Source organism: Hylobates moloch, unplaced genomic scaffold (genome assembly GCF_009828535.3).
Source record: "Hylobates moloch isolate HMO894 unplaced genomic scaffold, HMol_V3 SCAFFOLD_19, whole genome shotgun sequence".
In the NCBI taxonomy this organism is placed as follows: Eukaryota; Metazoa; Chordata; class Mammalia; order Primates; family Hylobatidae; genus Hylobates; species Hylobates moloch.
In genome coordinates, this window is record NW_026652294.1 from 49,332,460 (window position 1) to 49,342,174 (window position 9,715).

Below are 9,715 nucleotides of genomic sequence, written 5' to 3' on the forward strand. Positions count from 1 at the left end.
GCATTTTGGGAGGCCTAGGCGAGAGGATCGCTTGAGCTGAGGATTTTCAGACAAGCCTGGGCAATACAGGGAGACCCAATCTCTAAAAAAAAAGAAAAAGAAAAATTAGGCAGGTACGGTGATACGCGTGTGTTCCCAGCTATTTGGGAGGCTGAGGCGGGAGGATGACTTGAGCCTGGGGGGTGGAGGTTGCAGTGGGCTGAGGTCGTACCACTGCACTCCAGCCTGGGCAAAAGAGCAAGACCCTGTCAAAAAAAAATTATAAGGAAGAGAAAATATATTTACAACTCATTAAGCGGAAGTGGATCATCATAAAAGCCTTCATCCTCATTGTCTTTATGCTGAGTAGGCTGAGGAGGAGGAGGAAAAGGAGGAGTGGGTCCTGCTGTCTCAGGGGTGGCAGAGGTGGAAGAAAACCAATGTATAAGTAGACCTGGGCAGTTCAAATTCATGCTGTTTAAGGGCCAACTGTATGTACATAATCCAGAAGGCTCACCTTGAAAGCCTACCAAGCTCTCTAACCATCTAATGACATCAATAAAGGATGACTTTTAATGAGTGACATTGAGAGACTGTCGCATTGCATACCCACAGTCTGGCCAAATACAGCTACAAGATGAATGCAGAATGTCACAACGGCCCCTGGTATACCCAATAAGTCATTAGCCAGTTTTGAAAATGAATCAGCTAAAGCCCCTGCACAATGGCATGCTGGAGGAGAACCCACAGAGCTCTAAAGGACTCACATGTCCACAGTCCCCTTCTCAGGAAAGCTATTCCTAGAGATTCTTTTGCAAACAAACTGCCGCGGTTCATGCTGTGTGCATGGATGAAGGCAACACCACGCCGGCCTCAATGATGAGAACAGGAACCCATTAGTCACAGCGAGATCCCATGACCAAGGCAAAAATGACCAAGTTTAAGTTGTATTTGAGGGAGGCCATCTGCTTCTGAAGTCACTTGGCATAAAACTCTACGCCCAATAGGAGAGCTTCCGAATAGTTAGTTACAAAGAGACTCTCTTAGTTAGACTCTCTCTCTCTCTCAGGAAGAGAAAATATTAGGCAGATGGAGGGTGGGTTGCTCCAGCTCAACTAAGTAGCTGGGTCAGGTGTCCATGAAGCTATTGGATATCCCTGTCTCAAAAACCTTGGGAGACTTAGAATGTATGCCTATTCCTCTGCACAGCTTACTCTTTGCATTAAATATTTCCCTCAAAAGCGTTATTTCTGAAACTTAATACACAGTCTACCTTTGAAACTTTATACTTGAAGTTGTTCTTTGCAGAACTCTTAGATATAATTAAAGAACTTTTTGATGCTTGCTATGGTCTGAATGCTTAGGTCCTTCCAAAATTCATGTTGACTCCTAATTCCCATTGTAGTGGTATTAAGAGGCGGGGCATTTGGGAGGTGACTAGGTCATGAGGACTTCACCATGATGAATGGTATTAGGGCCCTTATAAAAGAGGCTTGAGGGAGTTTGTCCCTTCTACCATACGAGAATGCAACAAGAAGATGCTACATACAAAACGTGGTGAGCCCTCACCAGACACCAAATCTGCAGATGACTTGATCTTGGACTTCCCAGCCTCCAGAACTGTGAGCAATACACTTCTGTTGTTTACAAATTAGCTAGCCTAAGGTATTTTGTTAGATCAGCGGGAGGGAGCATTAGAATTTACCATCTACTTAAGTCTTAAGTTTTTTTGTTTACTTATTCATCTCTACCAGGAACATTGTGCAGGGAATAATGAAGAGTAGGATCCTTTCCCCAACCAGGAGAAGTTTTTCTTCTTCATTTTAATATTTCTCTTCCTAAGGACTTTGCTTTTTAATGCCAGAACTAATCTTATTTGTAATTTACATGCCTAGCTTAAATTTACTCATTAAACACTAAAGTTGGAGTTGCTCTATAGCTTTTTATGAGCTGACCTGGGGCACTATTACCCTCTTTCAAAGGCACCATGATTTTTTCATAGAACTTAATTTTCAAGAACACTTGACATGTGGAAGAGTTTAAAGCTGAGATATGAAGTGACTTCTCCAGACCTTGTTATTTAAAAATCTTTAGGCTGGGCATGGTGGCTCACACCTATGATCCCAGCACTTTGGGGGGCCGAGGCGGGTGGATCACCTGATGTCAGGAGTTTGAGACCGGCCTGGTCAACCTGGCAAAACCCTGTCTCTACTAAAAATACAAAAATTAGCTGGGCATGGTGGCACGTGCTTGTAGTCCCAGCTACTCAGGAGGCTGAGGCAGGAGAATTGCTTGAACCTGGGATGCGGCAGTTGCAGTGAGCCAAGATTGCGCCATAATACTCCAGCCTGGGTGACAGACTCTGTCTCAAAAAATAATAATAAAAATAAAAAATAAATAAAAATCTTTAAATATTTATGGTTAACACATGCAATAAAATCTTAAGATATGCCTTATAAAGCAAAGCTACCAATTATTGAGTGCTATGTGTATGCTTTGCTTGTCCTCTCTAATTCGCACCGCAATCTTTTGAGATAGATAGTATTATTTTATATAGATCTTGAAGTGGAAGGAGACAAATCTGGGTACAGGGAGTACCAAGGTGCTTTTCTTAGTAGTGGGCAACATCAAGTTACTGGAGACGGAAAGCCCTGTTTTTGAGCCCTGGTTCTGGTACTTACCATATGTTCCGGTCACGTCCCTTACCTTCAACAAGGTGAGAACCTGGGCTTCAACTTCCTCCTCTGTTATTTTTATTTGAGGTGGGTCCTCACTCCAACAGAACACGCTCCCTACCTATCATTTCACTATTATAGTTTGAACCTAGTGTGCACATCCAACCTTTTTTTTTTTTTTTTTTTTGAGACGGAGTTTCTTGTCACCCAGGCTGGAGTGCAGTGGTGCAATCTCAGGTCACTGCAACCTCCGCCTTCTGGGTTCAAGCAATTCTCCTGCCTCAGCTTCCTGAGTAGCTGGGATTACAGGTGCCCGCTGCCACGCCTGGCTAATTTGTGTATTTTTAGTTGAGATGGGGTTTCACCATGTTGGCCAGGCTGGTCTGCAACTCCTGACCTCAGGTGATCCCCCTGCCTCGGCCTCCCAAAGTGCTGGGACTACAAGCGTGAGCCACCATGCCTGGCCCAAAGCATATCCTTTTGAAAGGCAAAAAACCATGAGGCAAGTTCTCAGGTTACATCCTTATCAGTTAATACTTCAATTATCAGTTAATGCTTTACTAAAGAATACTTGATAATCAGCTGAGAACAAGAACAGAATATGGATTGGGCTACTAGGGATGAAAAGATCCTAAGGGCTGCTGGAGGACCAGTGAAGTTCAGATGGGAAAGTACCCAGTGGAAAGACTTCAGCTAAGTACATTTGTCTAGACTCTGCCCAGCTTAGGATATGTCTTTGAGGCCGGTGTGAAGGCAAGGAAAAATGTTCAGTGTGTAACACATAGTCCCATCTGGCTGAAATATGAGTGAAGTGATGAAGGAGAAAAACTAAGAAAGGAAACCGCGGGGGAGGGCACAGGGAAAGTCATAGTGACGAGTTTGGACTTCATTCCACAGGCAGTGAGGAACCTTTCAGGGCTTTTTAAGCAGGGGGCCAGCAACATTAGATGTAGGCTGCTTATAGGACGGGGGAAATGGTGGAGATAGGGTGTGGAGGACAGGAGCCCAGGGTGTGGCCAGGAGGCCCTCAGAATAATCCATGGAGCCCAAAACTAGGTCATGGAGCCCAAAACTAGAGTGATGGTGATAAGAATAGAAAGAAGAATGTGACGCTGCCAAGGACTTGGCACCAACTGAATGGGGGGAAGGGGAGGTGTTGAGAAGACGGTCAAACCACAGACACCTAGGGATTCCGGGTACTGATGAAAAGTTCCAAGTATTTCTATTCTTCCTTTACCTTACTCTCCACCCAATCAAAAATACCCTAACTTGACATCAGTTGACAAGTTGAGAGCCTAAATATGCAAAGTAAATAGGAGAGTCATCTTTGCCCATGAGAACCGCAGACAGAAATCAACCTGGCAAGGCCGGGCAAGGTGGCTCACGCCTGTAATCCCAGCACTTTCGGAGGCCCAGGCAGGCGGATCACTTGAGGTCAGGAGTTCGAGACCAGCCTGGCCAACATGGAGAAACCCCGTCTCTACCAAAAAAAAATACAAAAACTAGCCGGGTGTGGTGGCACATGCCTGTAATCCCAGCTACTCGGAAGGCTGAAGCACGGAAATCGCTTGAACCCGGGAGGCAGAGGTCGCACTGAGCCAAGATTGCGCCACTGCACTGTCCAGCCTGGGCGACAGAGCGAGACTCCGTCTCAAAAAAAAAAAAAAAAGAAAAAGAAAGAAAGAAATCAACCTGGCACAGAGAAGGTGAGGGTAGCGGTTCTGGTGCCCTTGCTCCAAAGCTGTGGGGCCTGGTCTAGGCCTCTAAGCACCTCTCTCCTTGGAAAGGGGGTGAAGACGACTGATTATGAAGAGGCCTGGGCTCTGGTGTCGGTTCTGCCACTGACTGGGTGCCTTGCTTCGTCGCTTATTTCTTCTTTTTCATGTTGGACCAGAGCATTCCCGATGTCCTCTGCAGAGGTCTAACTCCAGGACTGCAGTATCTTTCCTTCTTCGCATGTACCGCTTTTTGTATTTCCTGATTCCATTAAAAATATTTTCCTCTCTCGTTTTCTAATCTCATTTTTTATGAAGCACAGCACCCTTTCAGGGAAGGGAGCGGAGGCCTGGATATCTGGGTCTGAGCTTGGGCATCCAGACAAAGCCAACAGCCTCCTCCTTGGGCATCTCTTCTCTGCCCACCAGCGTGGCTCTGACTCCCCGACTGCAGCCCGCCTCGTTCCCATGGCAACCGGCGGGCGCCCACGCCTGGCTTGGGACCCCGGGGCCACAGCCCCGCCCCGCCCCCCCCGCTCCGCGCTCTCAGAGGCTGCACCTGGTCGCGCGGGGGCGGGAGGGAAGGAGGGGCGGGGAGGCGTGGTTGCTAGGGAAACCGAAGGACGCCCGGTAGCTGCCCCCGCCGCCTCCGCCCCAGGCAAGGCCTGCCGGCGCCGCGGAAAGCAGCCTCGGGGAAGGAGGAGGAAGAGGGGCAGGTGTAGGGAGCGAAGAAGCAAAAGGAGAAGGAGGAAGAGGAGCTCAGGGCCGTCCCCTGGACCGGCCTGCCCGCCCAGCCCCTCGACCCCTTTAGCCCCGGCAGGGGAGGAAGGGCAGACCCCCAGGTAACGGCCGCCTCGCCCCGCGCTCCGCTCCAGTTCTCCCAGGATGGGAGACAAACTTCTCTTTCGACTTCCAAGATTCTGGAGGGAAACCGGGCCTGACATCCGGTGGCCTGGCCGTCCCCTCCTCTCGGCTGACCCCAGCCCCAGCTTTTTTCTGTCTCAAAGGGACAGGTTTGGGGGAGACTGTGAACCTTTGCTCACTGGCAGCCCCCCGCACCCACATTCTTTCCTGCAGACGCCGCTGGTCAGAAAAGGTATACACAGTCCATGGCCCCTTGGGCTTCTGAGTGCGAAATGGTCGATATTGGTTTTGTTTATTTTTGAGAAGGAGTCTCGCTGTCTCCCAGGTTGGAGTGCAGCGGTGCAGTCACGGCTCACTGCAGCCTCGACCTCCCAGGCTCAAGCGATCCTCCTGCCTCAGCCTCCCGGTGGTAGCTGGGACCACAGGCCAACACCATGTCTGGCTAATGTTTTAAATTATTGTAAAGAAGGGGTCTCGTTATGTTTCCCTGGCTGGATATTGTTATTAATGATGGCACTGAATTGCTTGTCAAACCTGTGACGTTTCCTCCCCCAAAGTTTTCCAATTACACGTTAAGTTTCTCCTCTCTTCTGGGCTTGATGGTCGAAATGTGACCACCTATCTCTCCTAGTTTCACAGTAAAATGAGAGTCACCGCCAAAAACAAGTCTGTTCCCCACCCTCCACCCCGCCCCCAACTCTTAAGCCAAATTGGCTGGAGGAGTTGATAGATCTCCTTACCTTTCCCAACCAATTCCCCTTTTTTCTCTGCAGTCACAGTATTCTTAAATTGGGCCCAAATCGTAAACTTTGTTGCTTATGCTCAAGACATGTTTATAAGCTAAGACTTCAAAATGCAAAGTTTTTTTAGAGCTAAGATTTAAACAAATCCTATAATGTTTGACATTACAAATTAATCAATTGGGGAAAAGGTTGAATAAGGTCTCCTGAGATCCTTCTCCAATCACCTAATTGTGGAAAGGGAGTAATTTTTGAGCCTGATTGTCCGATATTAACAATAGCCATTTAGATTTTGTTTCAAAACAACCTTCCCTCTAAGGAGGAGGTTAAATTGTTTACATTTTCCTTTATCGCTTAACGGAATATTAACTTTAGTGATGTCTTTCTCTTATGAGAACATGGTAAGAAACCAATAAGATTTTGATTGTTATTAAGAAGAGACTCCGTCAAATCAGTTCGTTTGACAAATGTGGTTATAAAACAGAAGGATGGTATGTATGCATGACTTTTTAGAGCACTGAAAAACATTCTGCAATCAGATTCTGTTCCCCTCAGTCAGGAAAACTTGGTTGGAATTCACTGGAAAGTTACACTAGAGAAGAATGTGTATGTCACAAAGTTCTTAGAATATTCACCATTAAAATGTCACAGATATGTAGAATTTTGAGGCCAAGAAGAATTGCTCTTGCTTTCAGCAAGGCAGGACCCCCTCCTTCCTTCTCCACCTGCCTCCAACTCCCTCCTCCATTCTCTCTCCCTACTTAATATGGCTTCTTATGTTGATTTCTAAAGCACAGATTTGGCACAAGACATTATCACCAGAAAGACTTAAAACAGAAGTGTGCATAACCATGAGTGGATTTTAAATTAAGAAGCAGTTCAAAGGTGAGCAATAGAAGAGAATACAGAGTGCCATTTTAGAAACATGCGCCTTGCTCACATTTTATTATCACCCCCACCCCAACCCTCTGTGTTTGCTGGGGAAAAATTCTTGGCTTCAAGTGGCCATCTGGTTGAGTAGGCCCACAAAGCTGACATCCATGAATTAAGCATTATCTTATGTAGTTTTATTTCCATACTGTTATTTCTGTTTCTTGTTCATCCTGGTCAGTTTTTCAAACTGACTGAGTGCAGTATGAAGTTCAAGCAAACACAGAGAATGTTTGCTTAAACTGAGGTAACCCACCATCTTCTTGATCTGACACTAATACCCTGTTTTCTTGGTTCCCGTAATATTTGTTTAATCTCATAAAGACTTGATGTATTTAAATAAAAAATTACATGTGGCACCACAATGTTTCTAAATATTGTAAAATACAATGTAATAGAGAGTTTATGGGAAGGAAAAGAGACTTTTGTGGACAATTTTATTTTTTTAAATTATTATTATTTTTTATTTTTGGGGGGATGGAGTCTCTGTCACCCAGCCTGGAGTGCAGTGGTGTGATCTTGGCTCACTGCAACCTCCGCCTTCCAGGTTCAAGTGATTCTGCTGTCTCAGCCTCCCAAATAGTTGGGACTACAGGAGCGCACCACCACGCCCGGCTAATTTTTGTATTTTTAGTACAGATGGGGTTTTGCCATGTTGGCCAGGCCGATCTCGAACTCCTGACCTCAAGTGATCCACCCACCTCGGCCTCCATAAGTGCTGGGATTACAGGCATTTTAAAGTCCTTTATTGGGTAGGTGATTGTGAAGTCAGAGGTAACTTAGCAAGTAATTCAAAGGGTGCTACTTCCTACCTTTTTTTTTGAGAGATTTGTCCCAGGTGGGATCATTCGGTCACGGCACACAACTCCGGTTCACCTTTTCTCTGCCTCACCGAACTGGACTAAAGGCAACGCTACCCCGCTTAATTTTTTGTATACCATGGTCTCGATCTCCTGACCTCGTGATCCGCCCGCCTCGGCCTCCCAAAGTGCTGGGATTACAAGCGTGAGCCACCGCACCCGGCCTACTTCCTACCTATTTAGACAAAGTTATTTCATGCCTCTTGCCTTAGAAGCCTCCTTAAATTAACCCTGCTCTAGAGCTGTGGTAGATTAACTGGCTTTCTATATTAACTTTGGTGACCAAAATGTATCATCCAAGTGGACTCTGGGATGCTCCCCTTTAGTGACCATTAACATATTTTTATAATGAGTCTTTATGGTCTCTGCCTGATTAAGACTCAGACAGGCTTCTCTTTCCCACAGTAGCAGCAGGAGCTTATCCTTCTGCCTGTTTTAACACCATCGTTTTCTGAAAAGAGTGCAAAGGTAACTTCATTCTATGCAGGTACACATTCAGATGAAAAGCTTAAAGTGATCTTTTAAAACATAGGCCCATAAGTGATTATTAAAATGCTCAGAGACAAAATGTAGGTTTTGTGTGTAGACTGGAAATACACATTGGATTGTAGTTTCAGATTCTGACTGTCAAAGACCAACTTTCCATACTCCAGAGAAAATAGCCCCCAAGAGACGAGCACAGGTTTTCCCCATTGTTCAGGGCCAGACGATAAACCATGTGAGATTTCATAACTACCAGACCAGACACTGGGTCACCATGAGTCAGGGGCAGCCTGACTCTGCCAATATCTACACAAGTGAATAAACAGGAGGAGGGAGGGAATGCTGCAGAATGTATACACCTGAAGGTAGGGATGTCGCCTGTCCCATCCTGATATATCCCCAGAGCGTAGCAGCCCTTGTCACACAGCAGTTGTAAAAAATATGTATATGTGTGTGTGTAGAAATAAATGAAAGAGCTTCAGTAGACAACAAGCAGGAATAGTGTGGGGGCTTTGATGACCCCATAGATGAGGGGTCGTTATTAACAGTGCCATTTTATCCCTTTGTGAGCTTAGATATCTTGGCCATAAATTTGGGCCATGCCCGTCAAAGCCAAACTTCTTGAAAGCATGATCTCCACGCCTTTGCCTCCCATTTACACAACCTTCTGCAGCCCTCACAGCCCCGTCACTCCACTGAATGCTCTCACCAAGGTTATCAGTAGCCTCCTTTTTGAAACCCTCTCTTCTGGGCATCTCTGAAACGGCACCTACCTGGTTTCTTCCTGCCTCTCTGGCTTTTTTTTTTTTTTTTTTTTTTTTTTTTTTTTTTTTTTGCAGAGTTTTTCTTCAGTGGCTTGTTCTCTAAATATTAGTGTTCTTCACGGTTTTGTCCTGTGCCCTCTTTCTCTTTTCGTTCCCATTCTTCCTTCAACTTCAGTTATCACAGAATCCCAGCAATGCCCAAATCTGTACCTCTCGGGTGAGCTGCAGAGCCCTGCGTCTGACAGCGCACTTGACATCTCCATTTGCCGCACCCCAGACGCTTCTGACGCCATGCTGTCTCCTCACAAAGCAGCTCCTCCTATGTTTTCTGAAGGGAATGCTGGCACCAACCCACTGGCTGCTCAAGCCAGTAACCTAGGCATCCTTGAGACTTCCACCCCCGGTCCATTCATATAATCGCAAGCCCTGATGACTTTCTGTCCTGAGCATCCCTTGAATCCCTTGGTTAAGAGTGTGGGCACTGGAGCGAGACTCTCTGGGTTCACATCCCAACTCTTCCACTCACTAGCTCTGTAACTTTAGGCAAGTTACTGAATCCCTTTGGCCCTCAGTTTCCTCACCTGCAAAACAGATATCTAGTGCTAGCCTCACAGCGTTGTTGAGAAGATTGAATGAATTAATTGATGTAACTGCTTAGAACAAGGCCTATCACTTCCAGAGGGTCGGTAATGAGTAACTATGGGC

The 9,715-nt window shown here is 46.1% G+C and overlaps 1 long non-coding RNA gene across 1 annotated transcript; it reads left to right on the forward strand.

Moving 5' to 3' along the window:
- Positions 1–5,153: 5,153 nt before the first annotated feature.
- On the forward strand, positions 5,154–7,611 carry LOC131382047 (uncharacterized). The gene is made up of 3 exons (XR_009211197.1): positions 5,154–5,211; positions 6,771–6,858; positions 7,543–7,611. It is a non-coding gene; the product is annotated as an uncharacterized LOC131382047 (long non-coding RNA).
- The last annotated feature ends 2,104 nt before the right edge of the window (positions 7,612–9,715 follow it).